At 38.2% G+C, this 21,937-nt stretch overlaps 1 protein-coding gene across 3 annotated transcripts in view; it reads right to left on the reverse strand.

Moving 5' to 3' along the window:
• RALB (RAS like proto-oncogene B) overlaps window positions 1-21,937 on the reverse strand; it is a 108,839-nt gene that overhangs the window by 71,888 nt on the left and 15,014 nt on the right. For all 3 annotated transcript variants that reach the window (XM_074301801.1, XM_074301800.1, XM_074301798.1), the window contains one exon: window positions 15,249-15,383. The gene's annotated coding sequence lies outside the window, so the exon portion shown is untranslated. The remainder of the gene's footprint in view (window positions 1-15,248; window positions 15,384-21,937) is intronic.

Genomic DNA, 21,937 nt, shown 5'->3' on the forward strand with positions numbered 1-21,937 from the left:
GTACCCCACTTCCCAGGCTAGATCCCTACATAGAAGCATTCCACCAGAATCTCATCTCTTCGGCCCCATGCAGCCTTTCAGGGCACTGATGCTAAATTGATAGATTACCATATTATGAGGGGAATGGCAAACAAAGCTTATCAACATGTACATATATTATAACTGGGGCCTTGGATGCCTCGACACAAATTTTTCCAATGGTGAAATTTCAGCAGGCAGAGAATCTGCGACTTTATCCTAGAATTCCCTCAAATCACAATAAATCTATTTGGGCGAGGGGTGATTCATCCGGGATGAGTGATAATCTAAAAGTTTAAGGTTTGTAAAACACTATATACTACACACAGAAAAAGTCAGTGGTACTTCATGAAAAGTAACTTTCCCAAAACAGAATCTGATTCCCTTTTCCCCAAGCTCTCAGCCAGAATATTGCCTTCCCAACCTCGCTTCTAACCATCATTGTTACATTATTCTGCCAACTCAAGCTATCTACCTTAGAATTACTTTCAATTCCCTCTCTTTTATCTCACCCTCATCTCCATCTGCATCCCCAGGTAGTTTCCACTATAGCTTCCAGAATCATAACTACTGCCTTCTTATCTAGAACCTCTCATATTGTTGGTGACCAATATAATTCAAATTCTGGAACAGCAGGAGACAACTGCCTGAGGTGTGATTCTGGCAAAGCAAGCACAACACTTAGTTCTGAATGCCACAGAATTCTGTTTTTCTGCTCATAGAGAATTATTTTGTGAGAATTCAAATCTCATGAATTACAGTCATGAAATCACATTTTACTTGGTGATATAGGGACTATCACCAGCCATCTTCATCACCCCCCTTAACCTGACTACTGAACTATGATCAGCATTTTCTTAGCCAAGGAATGCAAATGGAAAAGCATTCTGTTGAATACACTTTAGTAGTAAAAAGAATGGGGAGTTCCATGCAAGTAGTAATTAAGCAACCTTTAAACCATAAGACAAATGACTAATAAGGTACTCCTGAACAACAGTAGTTTAAAAGCCTAGATTCAAGGAAATGAAACCTTAAAGGGGGAAATGAGCCTTGATATTACTAAAGGGAGAATGTAGTTAGCCTTCTTCAGACAATCAAAATCCAATGACATTCAAGTGGCAAATCCCATATTTTTCATACTACTCTACACAATGTAATTGTAAAATTTTTCACATTTCTGGAAATAACTTAGCAATATACAGTAAAAAATTCTCATCTTTCCTCTACCTTCCCCGTCATCCATTGAGAAGGAAAGACATGATTCCCATGACATATGACGTCAGGCAAAACATATTGCTACATTAGCCATTCTGGGAAAGAAAAAAGCAAGAAAAATAAAGTTGAAAAAATAGGTTTCAATATGCACTCAAGAATTCATCAATTCTCTCTGTGGAGTAAAAAACATTTTTCACACATGAGTTCTCTGGAATTGTTATGGATCATTGTATTGATCACAGTAGCTACATAACATAGCTACATATTTACTCAGGTGGATCTGTGATCTCATCCTTCTGATGCAGGTTGAAACCAAATCATGTCTCCCCATCCTGGGAGGTCTTTGTCCAAGTTTTCCCATTCACTGATCACAAAAGGTAAATAGAGTTTCTAGACAATTTAAAAACTGTTGAATTCTTATCAGCCTCTGCTCCTTTTCTTCATATTATTAACACCATTACTAATAAAGGAGAAGCATATGGCACAGAATGGAGGGCCATTTTGTACTTGATTTGTTTGTTTTATGGGTCATCATAGCCAAAATAAATAAATAAATAAATACTCACCCAGTAGCTAGACCCCTGGTAAGAAGTTTCTGTTCTTAGGTTAATTCTGAAGCTAGTTTATTGTAATAGGAAAATAAAACAAATTAGAAACAAGCATTATGAAAACCAGTTTGATAGAGTTAAAGTAGTACTCATGGATTCCAATATATTTTATGACCTTCCTAGCAGTGGAATATTAGGCAAATCAATCAAGCTCTACTTCCTCATCTATTAAATGTAGATAAAACCACTTTCATTCCCAGACTCATGGGGTTGTGAGAAAAAGTGGTTTGCAAGCCTGAAAATACTATAAAATGAATGAAGGAACAACTTTCAGCCTAATAATATAATAAATTATTATTATATCATTCAAATGGCAAGTACAAGAAGTATTAAGAAACAAAAAAACCTATGAAGTAAGAAAGTATTGCATGGAGAAAAGCAATCTAGTATTAGAGTTCCTGAACTCAAATACTGACTCAAATCATTTATAACCTATGTAATCTTGGATGAGTCACTAACTTCTGTAGCCTTGGTTTTCTAACCTATAAAATGAGGGATTTAAACTTAGTAATTTTTAGAGTCTTTTTCAACTCAAAATCTATGCTTCTATTTTGACTTTTTTGTTTTGTTTTGGCTGAACTATTACGTCATTGATACATGCTAGAGTATGACTCCTGTGCTCAGGTGCAAATGGTAATAAATATAACTGGGAAAAGTTTAACAAAAATAAATAGAAATACAATACAACATAGATAATGTTAATTTGGGATTTTCTAAACAGGAATTTATTCCTATTTGATTTTTCCATCACTGATAAGGAACTCCCAGTTAGGAAATTCTCTCCACTAATTGTTGTTCTGTCACGTCAGTTGTGTCTAACCCATTTGGGGTTTTCTTAGCAAGAATACTAGAACAGTTTGCCATTTCCTTCTCCAGCTTATTTTATAGGTGAGGATACTGAGGCAAACAGGGTTAACTGACTTGCCCAGGGTCACACAGCTAATAAATGTCTGAGGCTGGATTTGAACTTAGATCCTCCTGATTCCAGGCTCAGTGCCCTATCTATTGCACCCATTAGCTGCCCTCCGCTAGTACAACTATTCTGAAAGTGCATCATAGATTTAGAACTGGAAGAGACCTTCAAGATTTTCTAAGCCAAGTCCTTCATTTTAAAGTTGAGGAAACTAAAGGTTAGAAAGCTTAAGAAATTTGTCTACATTGACACAAGTAGTACAAGTGATAGAATCTGAATTCAGGTCCATTTACTCTAAAGCTACTATATTTTCAGTTATATCATCCTAGCTTCATCAAGTTGCCCAGGATAGGTTAAGTCACTTGTCCAGGGTCTCATTCAGGGGTAGGACTTCATTCCAAGTGTTCCTGACTCCACAGCTCTCTATTACTTCATTTTGTCAACCTGCTTCTCCTGGTAAGATGTAACAGGGGAAAAGTCATATAGATTGACAGTTACTATGTAGTACATACACAAGGAGGAGACTCTAAGTATATTTCTTATCCTTTTTATTCTTTTGTTAAAGTTTATATTCTTTATAAAATAAGCTATAATTGTGTGATTTTGCTTGGAGTTTGTTGTCAAATTAAGTATGTTCCCATGTCTGTTTTGGTTGAAATGGTTAAGACCTAAAAGTTGACTCATCCGGAGCTCGGAGGTGACCCTGAGTGCTCAGAAGCTGTGCCAGCAGAGCATGAGCGCTGGCAAGTTCTCCCAAATTGGAAAGGGCAGGTGTGGAGAAAGTCAGATTGCAAAGACCATCCTGACTAATCTTGGAGAAGCTTTGCACTAGGTTGGCCACACATTGAGGCATTTTTCATCCAAGGTTAACACTCAAGGCCATTTGATAAATGAAAGCTATCTATGGGGAGGTAAAGAGGCTTCATACTAAAGGGATCAGTAGAAACTGATATCTTTCTAATAATGTAGGTGTTACTAAATTTGTAATTAAAACAATTTTTTAAAAATAACCTTACCAGGAAAATGAGCAGTGCTTATGCTAAAAGAAAAAAAAAAAAAAAAAAAAAGGTTCAATTTGGCTCCAAGAGATTAAGTTTAAATTACAAATTCAAGTTATTGTACATAAATTAATCCAATCTTATACTAGGCTGTGCTAGAGATATGTGGTTAATGGAAATAGCTCTAAACTAAACATCTTAATGAATTGCAAAGACCAAAAACACAGAAGTTAGAGGAGGAAGAGGTCCATGCGAACTGCAATTGTGACAAAAGACTCATAGAAAAGGTACAACTGGAATTGGATTTTGATGGATAAACAAGATAAATATAGGTAGAGAAAAAAATGGGAGTCAATTTTAATTTAGGTGAGACGATGTACAGTTTAGTGTCTTTGGGGATATAATTGCAACTTGATATTTGGAATGACTGAATTAATTCATAGCTTCACCATTAATAAATTATTGTACCTGCCTTCCCACAAGCCCTCCTAGAATTGTTACTCTCCTCTTATGCCACTTTTGCCAATCTGATGATGTGAGCTAGAACTTCAGAGTTGTTTTGATTAGCAGTAGTCTTATTACTGATAATTTGGAGTATTCTTTTACATGATTATTAATACTCTATTTTTTTAAACTATCTGCAGATAACCTTTGACTATTTTTCTATTGGTGAATGTTTCTTATTGATCTCAGACCTTTATTAGAGAAACTAGCTGCAAAAATTTTCCCAATTAACTACTTCTTAAATAATTGTAGGGTATGTTTGAAAGAAAATGAGAAGACTTAATTGACCAAGAAAAGATGATTACCAAGAAGGGAGTAAAGGAAGGCAAGACAGAAAAAAAGTAAATAAGTGCCAGACTGTGGAGTACAATCTGGCTCCAATCTACTTTGCTAACCATATAATACGTGACTCCCCTGCCTGATGCTTAGTAATCACTTAATAAATGCTTGTTAATTGATTGATTGACATGCAGTCAGACTGGTTATCTTGTACCTCTATTTTCCCAACTCTGTTCCACTGTATACTGACTTATTCTTCATGCCTGGAAAGAGTCCCTTTCTACTTGTGCCTCACAGAATTCCTAATTTCCTTCAAAGCTCAGCTCAAATGCTACTTTCTGAGTTTTACCAAATTCTTTTTATGACAGATATGGTGCTGATATCTAAACCAAGAAGAGCCAAAACAGAGAAAGAAAATTAAAAAACAATTTCCAATCAATATATTGATGCAAAAATCTTAAAATATTAGCAAAGAAATTACAACAGTTTTTCACCAGGCTAATACACTATGACCAAGTGATATTTATACCAGGAAATTATAGCTGGTTCGATATCAGGAAAATTAATTGCATAACTGATTATATCAAGGACAAAATAATATGATTACCTCAATAGATTCAGAAAAAGCATTTGACAAAAATTCAGATGCTGTCTTGGACATGAATCTTTCCTGATTCCTCCCTCCCCAGAACTGCCAATACCTTCCTTCCAAAATAAGTCACAGTATTTATCTTATATGTATTTTGTTTTTGCTTATATATGTACATGTTGCCTTCCTTCAATAGAATCTAAGTCCCAATACAGTTTCACTTGTGTCTGCTTGAGAACAGTGGCCTAGCAGATAGTTGGTGCTTAATAAAATCTTGTTGATTAAATTATTCTGAAATAGGAAATGATTGGAAGTTTTTTTTTTAATTGCAACGAAGTAATCAAGAGTATTATTTCTTGGCTTCTGGAAGGAAAGGAAATTTAACCTGGCAGTAGTGAGTAAAATTGATTCAAGAGGTAAAACACCAAAGGCAAAGAGATGTTACAATATTTCTAAAATGAGATAAAAAGAGCCTGAGTAAGGGTAGAAACCAAGAGAAAGGGAATGGCTGTGAGAACAATGCCTAAGGGAAAGGTTTTTGTTGATTGACTGAATGTAGCCATGAATGAAAATTTACCTGGATTTCCATTGTAGTCATACTCAAAATTAGGCTCTCAGAAACTTTCCATGATTAATCCCATCTAATCCTGATTCTGTGTCCCATCCAATCACTTAGGTCTTTGCAGTATAAAATTTACATATGTCAATTTATTGCTTTAAAAATCTTCCTAAGGGGCAGCTAGGTGGGCAGTGGATAGAGCACCAGCCATGAAGTCAGGAGGACCTGAGTTCAAATTTGACTTCAAACACTTAACACTTCTTAGCTGTGTGACCCTGGGTAAGTCACTTAACCCCAATTGCCTCAGAGAAAAAAGAAAAGAAAAAAAAAAAAAGTCTTCTTAAGTACTTTTCCTCCAAGAAAATTATTAACATCCCCCCATAGGAACCATGTAAAGTCAACTAGGGATTTGTTCAGTGGCTGAGAAAGGGCAGTTATTGGTAGAACTAAGCCAAAGGAAAGAAGTGGTCAGTTGGGTACTCCCAAATCATGAGGAGAGATGAACCCTGAAACATCAGTGACATGATGACAAGATCTGTACTGTAGGCAAGGTGGGAACAGTGGTATCACCTGGCACTGCGGACTGGTAGGAGAGCCTGGCAGAGACCATGAGGAAGCATAGCACCCCTCTTCATGTCAGCACCAGGGGGTAAATCCCTGGCATCCCTCTGCTAGCTACAACAGCACGGAGGACAGGGCTGTACATTAGATCCCTGGTAGAAGATATTTGACAGTCTTCTAAACAAGGGGAATTTCCCTGGAAGGCGGGGTGGGGAGTGAGAGAGAGACAGAGACAAAAAAGAAACAGAGAGAGAGAAGGAAGGAGAGAGACAGAGACAGACAGAGATACAGAGAGAGACAAAAACAAGAGAGAAACAGAGAGAGGGAAGGAGGGAGAGAGACAGACAGAGATACAGAGAGAGACAAAGACAGAGAGACAGAGACAAGAGAGAGATGGAGAGAGGGAGGGAAGGAGAAAGAGACAGAGAGAGAGAGACAGAGAGACACAGAGAGAAGGAGAGTGAGAAACAGAGACAAGAGAGAAACAGACCAAGAGACAGAGAGAGACAGGGACAAGAGAAAGACAGAGAGACAAAGAGAGGGAGGAAGAGAGAGATAGAGAGACAAAGACAAAGAGACAGAGAAAACTAGAGACAGACACAAAAAAAGCACAAACCCCTATTTAATTTGTCTTAACAATAAAAAGGATGAGGAGCAGCTACATGTAAGGAATAATTAGGTGAATGAGAATCTATTAGACAAAATGACTCACTAACAAAGAGTACCTGAATAACATTGGATTAAAAGCTCAGACCAAAGGAAATGGAGTTTTAATAGGGAGATGAGTGGTATTGATGGTTACAGAATAAAAATTTTAAAAACTTAATACAAATGAAAATCAATGGTAAGTTCAAATGATCATCCTCATATTTTTTCTATTTTGTGCTATATAAATTTAGAGATGGCATGGAAGGGGAGTGGAAAAGGCAGGAGGGAAATCTCTTAACCTGATATTGAGAATAAATTGGACAAAAGCATTAAGATCAGAGAGACCTGATCACGTCCAGTTTCTGTCACCTTCTACCTGTGAGACCTTGCACAAGGTTACAGTGAAAAGACAATTAGGCCACATGTGCAAAGTGCTTTAGAAAACACAGGGGGGTATCTATTTGCTGTTGGGTGTGATCTGCATTAGAAGAGGCCCAGCTTTTAGGAGTAAGGAGTTGTTCCTCTGACTATCCTCAGACCACCTCTGGAGTATCGTGTCCAGTTATGGGGCCATAATTTAAGAAGGGTACAGATAAATCAGAGCTCATACAGCAGAATGGTGAAGGGCCTTGAGTTCATGTTACAGGAACTTGGGATTTTCAGCCTGGAAAAGGGAAGGTTAGCACAGACTTGATTGCTGTCTCCAGGTAAGGACTGTCAGGTGGAGGAGGAGGAATTAGATGTGTCCCAAAGGTGGAAACCAAGAGCAATAAGTAGGAAGTACAAAGAGGCCGCTTTACCCTGATCTGGAGGAAATCTTCCTTACAATTAGACCTGTCCAAATAAGGAATGGGCTGCCTCTAGAAGGGGAGCGTGACCCCTGGGACAAGCTGGATGAACATATGTCATAGTGAGAATTCTTTAGGGAACAGGATTAGACTAGAGGGGCTGCTAATGTCCCATTCAACTCTGAATTCTCTGACAGTGTGATGGCTGGACATTTAAAATTTTGTTCTCTGTTTCTTGAACAGATGACAAATTCTCCCAAGAGCCATACAAAATCTGTACATGAGAGGTGAGAGGTGAAGTTGGGGGCAAGGGAAGTTCAAGACTGATTTTAGAGTCTAGTCAGACTGGTTGTCTTGTTCCTCTACGAGCACAATGCAGATATACACGCTTTCACAGGAACACCCCAAAGCCTGATATAGTATCATTTAGCCGCAATAACTCATTCAAACACACCTTAGGCCCTGAGAATCCTAGAACATCAAAGCTGAAAAGAACAGCAAAAAATCATCCTGCCCAAATCTTTCGTTTTACACATGGGGCGATTGAAGTCTGACTGTGAGAAATGATCTGATGGGAGAAACATCTTGCTTTAGTGGAAAGAACATTCAAGGGGGGAGTCAGGAAACATGGATTCTTATCCCAGCTCTTCCTCCTGGGAAGAGTAAGACTGGTCATGATCCTTCACTTTTTGGAGCTTTTAGCAATTTTCTCTTCTTTAAAATGCGAATCCTAAAATCCCCCCTACTGTGCAGAATTATTGGGAAAAATTGTAGATCTATACAAATATAAACTATTATTACTCAAATAAAAATGAGGTTTTTCAGATTATCCATCAAGAATGTTCCTGAGTATCTTTGTGGCCACCATAGGACTGTGCTTCACTGCTAGTGAATATGGAAGAAATGTTCCATATTTTCATTTGGTCTCACATTCCCATTGCCCTCAGAGAGTTTAAAATCTAGTTAAAGAGCCAGTATTGACATCCTTTCTTTCTCCCTTCAGGCCATATGATGCAGAAAATTATCTTCATTGGTGAAATAAGGCCAAGAAGGACTGTTGAATGAGATAGGAGGAAGCTCAGAGAACTAATTGACTGAGTCATTCGGTGAATTAAATTAAGGAGGACAAGTTAATGTCTTCTCTCTGGCAAAGAAGCAGACAGTTAACAGCCTCTCCTGTGAGATGGAAGAAGTGGTTAAATTTTAAAGACTCTTCAGGGTCCTACCTCATTTGACATATGGGGAGATGAAAACCCAGAGAGGGAAAGCAATTATAGCAGAGATAAGATTCAAATCAAATTCAATGGGTTTTCCCTTTATTTTCCCCCATTACACCATGCTCCTAGATGTACCAATTAACTGGCAAAATGCTTTCCCTACAGAAAAACCTATATACATAATAAATAATTTTGGTGGAGGAAACAATAGGGGTTAAGTGACTTGCCCAGGGTCACTTGGCTGATAAGTGTCTGAGGTCAAAGTTGAACTCAGGTCCTCCTCCTGGGCCAGCTGGTCTATCCACTATGAACCTAATTGCCTCTATAATAAATAATTTATTAAAACTCTCCTTGGGGCAGCTAGATGGCGTAGTGGATAGAGCACTGGCCCTGAAGTCCGGAGGATCTGAGTTCAAATCCGGCCTCAGACACTTCACACTTCCTAGCTATGTGACCCTGGGCAAGTCACTTAACCCCAATTGCCTCAGGGAAAAAAAAACAACAAACTTCTCATTATCAAGAGGACTTCCTTCCAGCTTATTAAAATTGAAAGGATTTTTTAATATAATTTTCATCTACTTAAACTAAATCTATAAATGAAAGTTGCTTTCTTCTCAATAGCCAAAATAAATCCCTTTTTATATTGAGAAAAGGGAAAAAAAAAACAAAAAAACATTTGGAAACAAGTTACTCACCAGCTGTTTGACTGAATTCAACAGGGAAGGCTAGTAATACTGGATTCATGGTACTAATTCATTGTCAAGAGCTGTTCAACCATCCAAATACCTCCCTAGACTAAGCTGAGAAGTTTATTGCCATTTTATCCAATTTAGAAAGTGCCTCTATGACTGTAAATAATTTTTATGTACTTGTAAGGGGAAAAAGAGACCAAATGAAACTCTAAAATTTCATTTTTTCCACTTGCTGATACATTAGAAGGAATCCCATTAAAAGACAGGAATTGCTGGGTCAAGGTTTTAAAACAGTCTCCAAGATTTATTGCCAGAGAAAGGACCCGTTTAGATTTAACTGATACTTGTAGAGAACAAATCCTGTTTTTAGAGATTAGATTTTTCCTCTCCATTGCATGGCCCAGGAAGCAGGGTATCTGACAGCAGTGTTCATGATTTATGTGCATGCTTATTAAATGCAGCACTTCATTTGATCATGTACCAGTCAATACCAAAGAAACATCCTTATCCTAATGAAAAATGATGAGCTAAGAACTTATAGTGAATATGTAAGAATCACCAAAAAAAAATGTATCTTGTTATAAATGACAGAAGTTATTTAATATGAAAATAGCTAGGTGGATAGAGTAGGTGGATCGGCATGGAGTCAGGAAGACTTGAATTCAAATCCAATTCCATTTCCTCAAATATAAAATGGGAGTAAAATAGCATTTACCTCTGTTTTTAAGATCAAATAAGATGCTATTTGTAAAGTGCTTAGCCCAGCTCTTGGTACATATAGGTACTAAATAGATGCTAGCTGTAATTGTTGTTTGTTGTTGTTGTTGTTGTTGTTGTTGTTGTTGTTGTTATCATTCTATACTTTTGAGGTTTAAGAGGACCTTAGAGATGATCTAGTCCAGGGATCCTGGACCTCTTTGTCACTCTGATGAAACACAGGGATCTTTTCTTTAAATACATGAAATAAAACATATAGATTTACAGAAGCAACAATTATATTGAAATAGAATTATCAAAACATTTTTAAAAGAAGTCATCAGATCCCAGATTAAGAACATTTGTCTAGTTCTCACTTTACAGAGAGGGAAACTGAGGCTCAGAGGGGAGAAATTTCTTTGGAAGGTTACACAATTCATTTGACCTCTTGGATCCCAGCCCAATGTTCTCCCTATTTATAATGCCGTGATGTCTTTGCCATACCATCATATAGATTGACAGTTATTATATAGTACACACATACAAGGAGGAGACTCTAAGTATATATCTTATCTTTTTTATTCTTTTGTTAAAGTTTATATTCTTTATAAAATAAGCTCTATTCATGTGAATAGAGGGCCCTCAAAAATACACATACACAGACACACATACATACACAGAATTCAGTTCATCACAGAGATGAACACACAGTAGAGTTACTGAATAATTAAAATAAAACGGGGGTGGGGAGGAGTAGTTGGGGGGGCAGCAGATAGAGTCAGGAGGACCTGAGTTCAAATCTTAACACTTCCTAGCTGCGTGACCCTGGGCAAGTCACTTAACCCCAGTTGCCTCAGCAATAAAATAAAATAAAACCCAAGACACTATTCTGGTACAGAACAGAAAGGCTGAATGTCAAGTTATAAAGGTCTTTTTTTTCTTCTTTTTTGGGGGGAGGCAATCCAAAGTGTTATACAGCTAAGAAGTGATTGTGGAATTTGAATTCAGATTCTCCCGACTTCAAAGCTGGTGCTTGATGCTAGCTGCCTCATAAAGGTCTTTTAAAGCTAAAACAGAAGTTTATATTTATCCTAGCAGCAGAAGGAAATCTCTGAGATGGTAGAGGAGGGCAGTCATACAGTCAGATCAGTATTAAGGAAAACTTCTTTGGCATCAATAAGTACTCAATGTTTGGTAGGAGACTTAAGGCACAGAAATCAGGTAGGAGATTATTGCGATAATTTAGGTGAGAGGTGATAAAGAGTCTGAATTGTGGGGGTAACTGGATAAGTAAAAGGAAAGGGTCAAATGCAAATGATATTGTAAAGGCAGAAATGACTACCAAAATTTATGGTCCATTTGGCAATTCATCACATATTGCCTCGGGCCATCTCTTGGCCTATTCCTCTCTTACTTAACCCTTGTAATTATTGCTTAACTTTTCATATACTTCACCAAGATTGTAAGCACCTTCAGGGCAAGAGCTAGATCATAAATCTTGCTTATCCCCAAGGAACTGAGCATCATAGTAGTCCCTCAATATGAGAATATATTTGTTGGCAGAGGGACCACCACCAACACAAATAAAAACTCATTGATGACTCCAAAAATGTGAGGAAGTTTTCAGGGGCTCAAAGCAGCTGAGACACAGAGTTTGTAAATATCAGAAGTGGAATTTGAATCCAGATCTTCCTGCCTTCAAGTCTATTCCAAGGTTGCGTTGGGTTACTCCATGAATATGTTAAATATACCCCAATGATAGTCTCAGAATGGTGGAGCTTGAAGAGTCTTAAAAGTTATCTTCTCCAACACTTGGTGCATGACAAACAAATAAATTGCATAAAATAAGTAGACCCACTGGGTAAAGTTTTTAAATGTTCCTCTTCTGTTTTATTGCAATGTAATTTGTCGTAACACAATTTGTCCTGCACAAATACAGCAATCTTCAGTTCAATGGAGAGAACACCTCCAATTTTGGGGTTTTCTTTCCTCTCTAAAAGGGTAGAGAGATGCTCATCTAAACTCCAGCTTCTTAAACTGGCTCATGACTACACATGGGGTCTCATAAGTGAATGTGGGGGTCACTAAATTATGATTTATTATCCGCAAATGTTTGATTTGTATACTTATTTTATATACCTATATGCCCAGAATCATGTAAAAATTTCTCAGGCAATAAGAGTTCACAAGTAGAAAAAGCTTAAGAAGCCCTGATTTAAACTATGTCCCTGACCTGGGACTAATAAGTAAATAGCACCTATTGCCAGAGATAAAGTCCAGCCCCCTTCAACCAACATTTAATTTCCTCAAAGAGAAGCTATGACAGATATGATGCACGAGCCAGTATTTAACACCAGCTATTTAAAGGAAAAACACATGGAAATGAAAATTGAGGTTTTTTATCAAATGTCTCTGTTACAGTGAAAAAAAAAAGTTCCATAAATTCAGATTCCACAGTCCTTCTGCATTTAATAACTTTAATTTGAATTCAGAGTATTTTTACAGGAACTGAACTGAAACAGAGGCTAATAGTGTTAGTCACCTCCCCTCCAAAAAAAGCTAATTGAAACTTTAAAAACAGATTCAAATTTATAAGAAAAAGGGTTATTCCCTAATTGATAAGTGACTTAAGGTTATAAACAGGCAGTTCTTAAGGAAAGAAACCCAAAAGATTTAGGGCTAGATGAAAAACTTCTCAAAATCAATAATTAGAAAAATGTAAATTAAAGCCATTCTGAAATTCTACTCCATAGCCAACAGAGTGGAAAAGAGGACAGAAAATGGAAAATGATCCATGTTGGAGAAACTGTGGGGAAACAAGCACACTGGTGTATTATTTTTGAATCTGTAGATGGTATAACATTCTAGAAAACAATTTGGAATTACACAAAATGACAGCAAATAATGTATATGTACCCTTTTACCTCAGCTATACCACTGTTGGGCCAAAAGAGATACCCAAAAGACTGGAAACTAAGACAATAGATAATAATTGAGCAATAACTAGTTAAGTTTTGGTACATGAAATATGCTGAACTATCATGCCACAAGAATGAGAAAATACTGGTGATTTCAAAAAGACATGGAAAGACTTATATGAATAAATGCTTAGTGACATAATCAGAACCAAAAGAAAATGAACAATTTTAAGAACTTGTACAGACTAATGATGAATGAAATGCGTGGAATGCAAAGAACAATTTATACAACGACAACAGCCCTGTTAAAACAACTTTAAAACCTATAAAATCTATGATTAACACAGTGCCCATTCATGATTTCAAAGTACTGATGATGACAGATATTGTCTTACAGAGATATGATTAATTTAGGGTGTAGAACAAAACTTTTTTTTATAAAGCCATTGAAGAAATTTATATTGCTTGACTAAACATATTTGTTACAAGAAATGTTTCTTTTCTTAATAGAGTGGCTATTGATGAGAAAGAAAATAGATTTGTTAATTTTTTAGAGAGAGATGAGGAGTACTACAGATGTGGAATGTTGCATGCACTTTCAGATGAGGTTGCTGCATTTTTACTTTTACTTAACTTTTATTTTCCTACAAAAGACCTCACATGAAGTAGGAGAAATCTGTAAATATATATAATTTGAAAACAAAGCACATCAATACAACTTTTTTTAAATTAAAAAAAAATACAACTTTAGTTGCATATAGAAGTAGAATGTCCAAAATGAAGGGAGCAATGGTTCCATGGTGCCTTCCCTTAGTCAGGCCAGAGCACTGTGCTCAATTCTGGACACCATATGTGAAGAGAAACACTTAAAATCTGAAGCCTGTTCAGAGGAGGGTCACCAGGATGTCAAGGGATCCAGAAAAGTCATTTCAAGAACAAATTAAAAACATTTGTCCAGGGGAAGAGAGCACTTCAAGGAAACATGATAAATGTCTTCAAATATTTAAAGGGCTGTCACGTAGAAAAAGGATTAGAGTTATTTTGTATAGCTACAAAGGACAAATCTAGAACCAGTGGAGAGAAGTTCTAAGGAGGAAGTTAAATGATGCAATATAATGAAGAGTTAATGAGTTAATGAAGAGTAAATGACTCAGCACGATTTCTAACTATTAAAGCTGTGGAAATAAAGGAATGCTTATGAAGTAGTGGGTTTGCCATCACTGGAAGCCTTTGGGCAAAGGCTGGATGAGTACCTAACAGAGCTGTTGTAGAAGCCATTCCTGCTTCAGGTGGGAGGTTAGAAGAGAGGATCTTTAGGTCCCCCTCAGGGCTATAAAATTTATCACTCTATAATTTAGACAGTCTTCTGATCACTAGAATTCATGTGGTTTGACTGCATGCAGTTGAATACCTTGAACCAAATTATCTTTGGCATTCATCATTGCATTTCACAAGAATCTAATACCATGTCATATTTGCTTCTGTCTCTGTCTCTTCCAGAATCCAGAATTCTCTTGTCTCTGTCTCTGTCTGTCTATCTCTTATTCTTCTTCCCTCCCTCCCCCTCCTTCTCTCTCTCCTTCCTTCTCTGGGTTCTCTTTTTGTCTTTGTCTCAATCTCGCTATCTCATCTCTTCTTCCTTTCCTCCCTTCCTCCCTTTTTTCTCCTCTCTCCCTCCTTCCTCTCTCTTTCTCAGATTTTTCTTTTTGTCTATGTGTGTGTCTGTCTGTCTCATCCCTTCTTCTTCCTTCCCTCTCTCTTTCCCTCTTTCTCTCCCTCCTCCCTCTCTCTTTCTGACTTTTTTCTTTTTGTCTCTGTGTGTGTCTCTCTCTCTGTGTCTCTCTCTGTCTCATCTCTTCTTCCATCCCTTCCTCCCCCCTTTCCCTCCTTCTCTCCCTCCCCTCTCTCTCTTTCTCTGATTTCTCTTTTTGTTTCTGACTCTCTCTGTCTTTCTCTCTTCTCCACCCCCCACACACATACCACATCACACCAGTAACTGGTTTGCTCAGCCACAGACCTCTCTAATCAGTATACCGGACACTCACCTCTTGCTTTGGACCAGTCAGCCAAGTTGACTTTCCCCCAATTCTTGTAAAGAGTTTTGCAGACCCAAGCTTTCCGATCAGCTGCCAGTGAGTCAGGCGCTTACACTCAGTCTTGCCTTGGCTCCTTTGCCAGCTCTACAATGACATTCAATACCAAAGGAAAATGATTACTCTGTGCCCAACTTTTAAAACTGCTTATCTCAGGCAATCCTGGCTTGGGTTTGACATGGAGGCTAGGTTTGTATATTCAGTAATTAAACTTGTCCAGCTACAGCATAATTTTGGGCGGAACTAGTCACTCACAGATTGTTCCCAAGACAATACAATCAACAGAGCCAGAAATATCAGTTGTACCAGTTGCACTGTTGTGTAAAGAGCACACAAACTCACTCTCTGGGTTCTCCTCTCCTTATCTGTCAAGTAACCTAGCTATCTTACAGGACTGTAATGAGGATCAAGAGATAACAGGTGGGAAAGTGCTTTGAAATCTCTTCATCTCCAAAAACTGAAGTGAAATTATTTTTTCTAGAATAATTCTTAAGGCAAATTCCAGGACAATCTCAAGGGGAAATCACAAATGATGTATTTGTTTTTGTTTTGATTGGGAATTACTACACCAAAAAACTGAAGTCTCCTCACCATGGAGAAAAAATGTTGATTCAGATCCCTTCATCCCTTCTTTCTTCTTTTTTCATCAATCTTCTCTCCTTCTTTCTCTGCCTTCCTTATACCTCCACTTCTTTCTCCTCTCCTTTCTCTTCCTTCATACTTTTGCCCCTTTTTTTCTTCACTCTCTTTTCATCCCTTCCTCTTCACTTTATTCTTCCTTTCATCTTTCCTTCCTTCCCTTTTACCTTTTTCATTTGTGACTCCTTCCTTTTCTTCACTTTTTTCCTCCCACTTTTCTTTCCCTCTCTCCCTTCATTTCATCTTTTCTTTTTTCTCTCCTTCCTTTCCCTTTCTCTCTGCCTGTTCCTTTTCTCCTCTTTCTCTCCTCCCCTCCTTCCTCCTTCTCCCTGTCCCAGATAGACTTCCTTTTCTGCACAAGAAGAAATGCAAACATGAATCAAGAGGCCACCATGAGTCACTGAAGAATTTTTTTTTTTTGCTACATTGTATTAGAAGGAAGTGATGTCATACCAGTCAAATAGCAAGTCATTTTGAAAATAGGAGTTTCTTTTAATTCTTTCAGAAATTAAGGAAACGTCTCCTACACTCCACCTTTTTGCCCCACCCAAAGTGTAAAAATGAATGTTGATGATAATTTCCCCAACTCTATTTTGGGAATTCAGCAAAATGCTGACATCTATATTCTTTCTACATGGCTATCTACAGAGGATATAGGGTCATATCTCTGTAGGAATTTAATTGTGAAATACTTATTTTCACCTATTATCTGTCAGTCAATTCAATTCTATGGATATCTGTTAAGCCCTTATTATCATAAATCCTGGTGATAAACTATGTATGTCTGTTGGCCAAAAATTATCTTCATGAAGTCTGAGGGGGTTCATCATTAGTCTGGCTGCAAGGTGATGAATTCTCAGCCTTAGAAACTCAAGAAGACCGTCTATTCATCTAGAGAAGAGCTATAACATAGGACTAGCAGGAGTGCATAACCAGGGAGTTCATATAGGACACCAGGGGAAATGTAAAGAACTATCAGACATGGTCTTGAGGAGCTTATAATCAAGTAGGGAATGTAAGACATATAACAATAACTACAACACAAAGGAGGAAATAACAAGGACTATTAAAGTTCATAGAAAAACTGGAGGAAGATAAGATGATAGCTAGATAGGTAGATAGGCAGACACATAGATAATGTGACAGGTAGATAGAGATAGATAATAATATATAAAGAATATATATGGGTAATGCATATATGTAATAAATAGAAGATATAGCTAAATAGATAGATGATTGATGGGGGAGAGAAAAAGATGGAGAAATGGAGACAAAGGGAGAGAGATACAGAGAGAGCAGGAGAGACAGAAACAGAGACACAGAGAGAGAGAATTTGTTAAACACTATGTGTTGGACACTAATAATATTGAATAATAATAAAACTGTAAACTGAAGATACAATTAAAAGTAAGTGAGAGGACTGCATGGTGATGCAGTGGATAGAGCCTGGCACTGGAAAAGGAGGATCTGAGTTCAAATCTAGCCTAGGTTAGTGACCCTGGGAAAGTCACTTAACCTCAATTATCTTGTCCCTCTCCCTCCAAAGAAAAAAAAGTAAGACCATCCCTTCCCACATGGAGTTCACTTACTAATAGTGAACTCTGGGAAGACTTGTGTTAACTATTCAGTTAAGTAAACAAAGAGAATATTAATAAGAACTACAATATGGTAAAACTATGATAGATTAAATAATTGTTCAATAGTTAGTCATGACTCCAGAAAACTGAAAATGATTTGTGCCTCCCTAATCTTTGTCCACAGAGTCAGACATGACTAAAATGACTAAACAACAACACACTCTTTTTTTAATAATAGCTTTTTATTTTTCAAAATATATGCAAAGATAGTTTTCAGCATTCATTCTTGCAAAACCCTGTTCCAAATGTTTCCCCTTCCTTCTAGCCTACTCCTAGACATGGCCACTATTCCTAGACATGGCAAATAATCAAATATAGGTTAAACAAGTGCAATTCTTCTAAATGTTTTTCCACATTTATCATGTGGCACAAGAAAAATCCAATCAAAAAGGAAAAAAAAGAGAAAAAAAAAACCAAATAAGCAAACAAGAAGAAGAAAAAAAGTAAAAAATACTATGCTGTGATACATGTTCACTTCCCATAGTCCTCTCTCTGGATGCAGAAGGCTCTCTCCAACACAAGTCTATTAGAATTGCCTGAAATCACCTTGTTGAACAAAACAACTCTTGGTAAAGAACAGTCTAGAGGGGCAGAATAGGATGCTACTTATCAGATAGCTAAAATGTGGATTTGATTTGCCTGACTCTACTTGTTTCAAGCGAGGATTTTAATTTGAAATAGTGGGAAGTAAGAATTGAGGTGAGGGAAATGGAGTTGTGTATGTAAGGAGGAATAATGTTGCTGTTGTTAATTTGTTTTTCAGTCCTGTCCAACTCTTTGTGATCCTATTTGGAGTTTTCTTGGCAAAGGAACTTAAGTGATTTGCCATTGTCTTTTTTTATTTACAGATGAGAAAAGTAAAGCAAACAGAGTTAAGAACTTGCCCAGATAGTAAGTATCTGAGACCAGATGTGAATTCAGGGAGATGAGCCTGGGACTCTATCCATTGTACCACCTAGCTGAAAGAAGGAGGTTCAAAAGGGATTAGCAAGAAATTGATCAAAGAATTCTGTTAAATTTAATACATACTTTATTTTATGAGAAATTGATTGTTATAGGCAATTTTCTATTCTTTTATAAGGAAATATTCATTTTATGTATGTCAAATTTATGACAAATATGCATGTGTGTATGTATATATGTATGTATGTATTACTGAAAATGTGATTTCATCAGTGGAAGGAGCTTTTGCTGAGGAACTCCCTCTCCCAATGCAGAGCATCACTTGCTTGATGACTTCCAGTCTTAGAAAAGGAAGATAGAAGGGGAAAAGGGAGAGAGAGAAAGAAAATAAAAAAGAATGATAAATAGATTAGATAGATGAATGGACAGAATGATAGAAATAAGTGGATAAATGGGGGAAGAGAGACAGAGACAGAGAAAGAGAGAGACAGAGAGACAGAAACAGAGAGAGAGAGAGAGAGAGAGAGAGAGACAGAGATAGAGAAGAGGGGTGAGAAACCAGGAAGTTGTACGAGCTCCCCCTCAGATTCTGGACTGATTGAACCTACGAAAAGAGGAGTGAAACAATGTTCCAGCTTAAGATAACTTGGAAAAGCTTCAAGAAACATTAGTCTCACTTGGATGAAAGGAGAACACAGATAATGTCCAGTCAAACCAGTGGAAGGCTCTTAGCCACAACACAGATCAGCAACCAAAGTCCCTAAGTCCTAGCTCAACAAGACAATTTGGCAGCAGTCTATTGGTATCGACTATAACCCCAGAGCAGAAGGCAAATTGCCAGCCCTGAAAATCAGGCAACAACAGGATATCTCAATGCAGTGAGCAAGTTACCAAGCAACTAAGCCCCCAGCTCTCAAAGCCACTTGCAGCTCCCAACACAAGAACCTTGAGACAGCACCCTCTATATCCCAGGAGCAGAGTTCAATTTTTAAAAATACAAAATAGACCCAAAAATGAGCAAGAAACTAAAAAGAACCTTGACCATAGAAGGCTACTATGGTAATGTGAAAGATCAAACTTTAACTGAGAAGAGGAAGAATATCTACATGCAAAGCATCAAAGGGGGATATAAACTGGTCTCAAATCCCTAAGGCCTTCTTAAAAGAGTTCAAAAAGATTTTTTCTGAGAGGCAATTGAGACTAAGTGACTTGCCCAAGGTCACACAGCTAGTAATGAGTGTTAAGTGTCTGAGACCAAAAAAAAAACTTTTTTTGGAGGCTGGGGTTAAGTGACTTGCCCAGGGTCACACAGCTAGGAACTGTTAAGTGTCTGAGACCAGATTTGAACTCCGGTCCTCCTGAATTCAAAGCTGGTGCTCTAGCCACTGCGCCATCATTGCAATTCCTGAGGTTTCTGGGGGATAAGATATTGGGAGGAGGCAGCTTTCTTCCAATGGCCAGTCTGCTTGTAGTTAAAGCTCAATCCCAGAGGCTTCTTCCTCAGGATATCCCTAAAGGACATTCACAGAACCAGTGGTCCCTTTGTGGCACTGGAAGCAGGCACTCTTGTTGCAAGGTTTGCTGGAGGGCTTTCTGGGGTCCCAGTTGTGACAGTGACTAAAAGCTGAACCTGTTTCCCTGTTCCTAGCCTTGTGATCCTGTTCTTTAGCCATAGTGCAGTTTCTATTGTTTTTAACAAAGGCTCCTCCAAAGATTTGCCTGAGGTGTCTGGGGACACAAGGCTAATTTCTGCAGCTTCCTCCAGATGTCAGGAGCAGACTGACTCAAAGAAGGCATGCTAAGAATCACTTTACCCCCCAGGGAAGAGGAGTCAAGGTTGATGTATTTCTTTAAAAGCTCTATCAATGGGCTCTGATACAGGGCCGGATGCTCTTCAGAGTCTTGAGTGATTTCCTTGACTTTCTCATAATTAACCTGCTTTTTGACCTCTTTTTCAAGCCTTCCATCAGGCATGGGAACATATAGCTCCTCCTGGCCCTATCTCTGTCATCCTGATAGTCCCAATGAAATTGGCAGAAAGAATGTCATTTGGCCCAGGAGGGTATCTATTCCCCAAGGAAGACTCCACTAAATTGTCCCCAAATTTCTGGGGGAGATCACAGATTCTCTTTTTTGCTTTTCAATGGTACAGCAAGAGGAAATGATAATATAAATGTCCCCCCAAGTGAGATCAAATTGGAGCACTACAGCCTTAAACTTGGTGGGATTTTCAGAGTAGCAGCCAGGTTCCTCTTTGACCTATAAGTTGGTCATGGTGACTGGAACATGGACTCTACTAGTCCCTCCTTGTCCATCAGCAACCTCATTCAAGGGACAAAGTTTAGAGAGGGTCTTAGCATGTTCAGGCGGTCAAGATGGGGGAAGATAGAAGATTCTGCTCCTTGTGTTAGACAGGCTTAGAATGGGGAGCTGTGAAGTTAGAGGAGTGCTATGAAGTATAGAGTCCAGATCCTGATAGGGGAGTGCTCCTGGGAGGAGTTCTGGACTTCTGAACTTAAAGAAAGGGGAAACACTTGGCCCTGAGGAAGTGAAAAGGAGGAGGTCATCCAGGAGGTTACCTTCTTCAATTTTCCTCACTAAATTTGGCCAGTAACATCCTACTTTGTTGTCTTAAGTTAGAGTCTTGAGGCAGAGCCATGAAGGCCTGGATGTAAGGGACTTCAGTCCATGGTACTGTAACAGAGTAGATTAAGCTGAAGAAAAGTATTATAAATGAGAGACCCATTTCTTCTGAACCTCCAGGGTGTTCTACAACAAGCCAAATTTATCTATTATTCAGGAGGCAACCTAAGGAAGAGTCCCAGGGGATGGTAGGGGGCTATTCTATTTTTGCAACAAGGCATGAAAGGTTCCTATTCCCATAGCCACTCACTTCTTCTGATGTCCTGGAGAGGGAGAAAGTGAGAATACAAGTGTTTCTAAGAACAGGAATCCCTAGTCAAAAAGCCGTGGAAAGCCCCAGAACAAAGCTCCAGCAAGCCTACCTAGGTACCTGGGGGTGTCTCAGGTATAGGACAGAGTGGGGCTTACCTTGACAAGGAGCTGGTAGCGCTGCCAGACTCTCCCCATACAAGTCACCAAAATGAGACACAAGGTGTCTCAAAAGAGTTCACAGGCTCAGACCATTTCCAAGTCAAGGGGCAATGTTTATTATAATGCTACCAAGTGGACTAAGCTCCTTAGGGGAACTAACACCTCAGCAGGGAGCAAACGGTTTTTGTTTTTTTTTTTTTTAACTGGGAAAACCAAGTGTTTTGTGTGTCTGGTATGCTAATATTCTTAAAGGGACATGCAGTGCTAGAACTTTGTACACAAGTGCCCTCCCCATAATTCATTAGGTGAAAAAAACCTATGGTGGGAGGAGAGGATACCTCAGGGGGTGTGATTTTAGTTCTACTGCATCTGTAGCCCAAATAACAATCATACAGTTTTAGACTGCAC

This window comes from Sminthopsis crassicaudata, chromosome 3 (genome assembly GCF_048593235.1).
Source record: "Sminthopsis crassicaudata isolate SCR6 chromosome 3, ASM4859323v1, whole genome shotgun sequence".
NCBI lineage: Eukaryota > Metazoa > Chordata > Mammalia > Dasyuromorphia > Dasyuridae > Sminthopsis > Sminthopsis crassicaudata.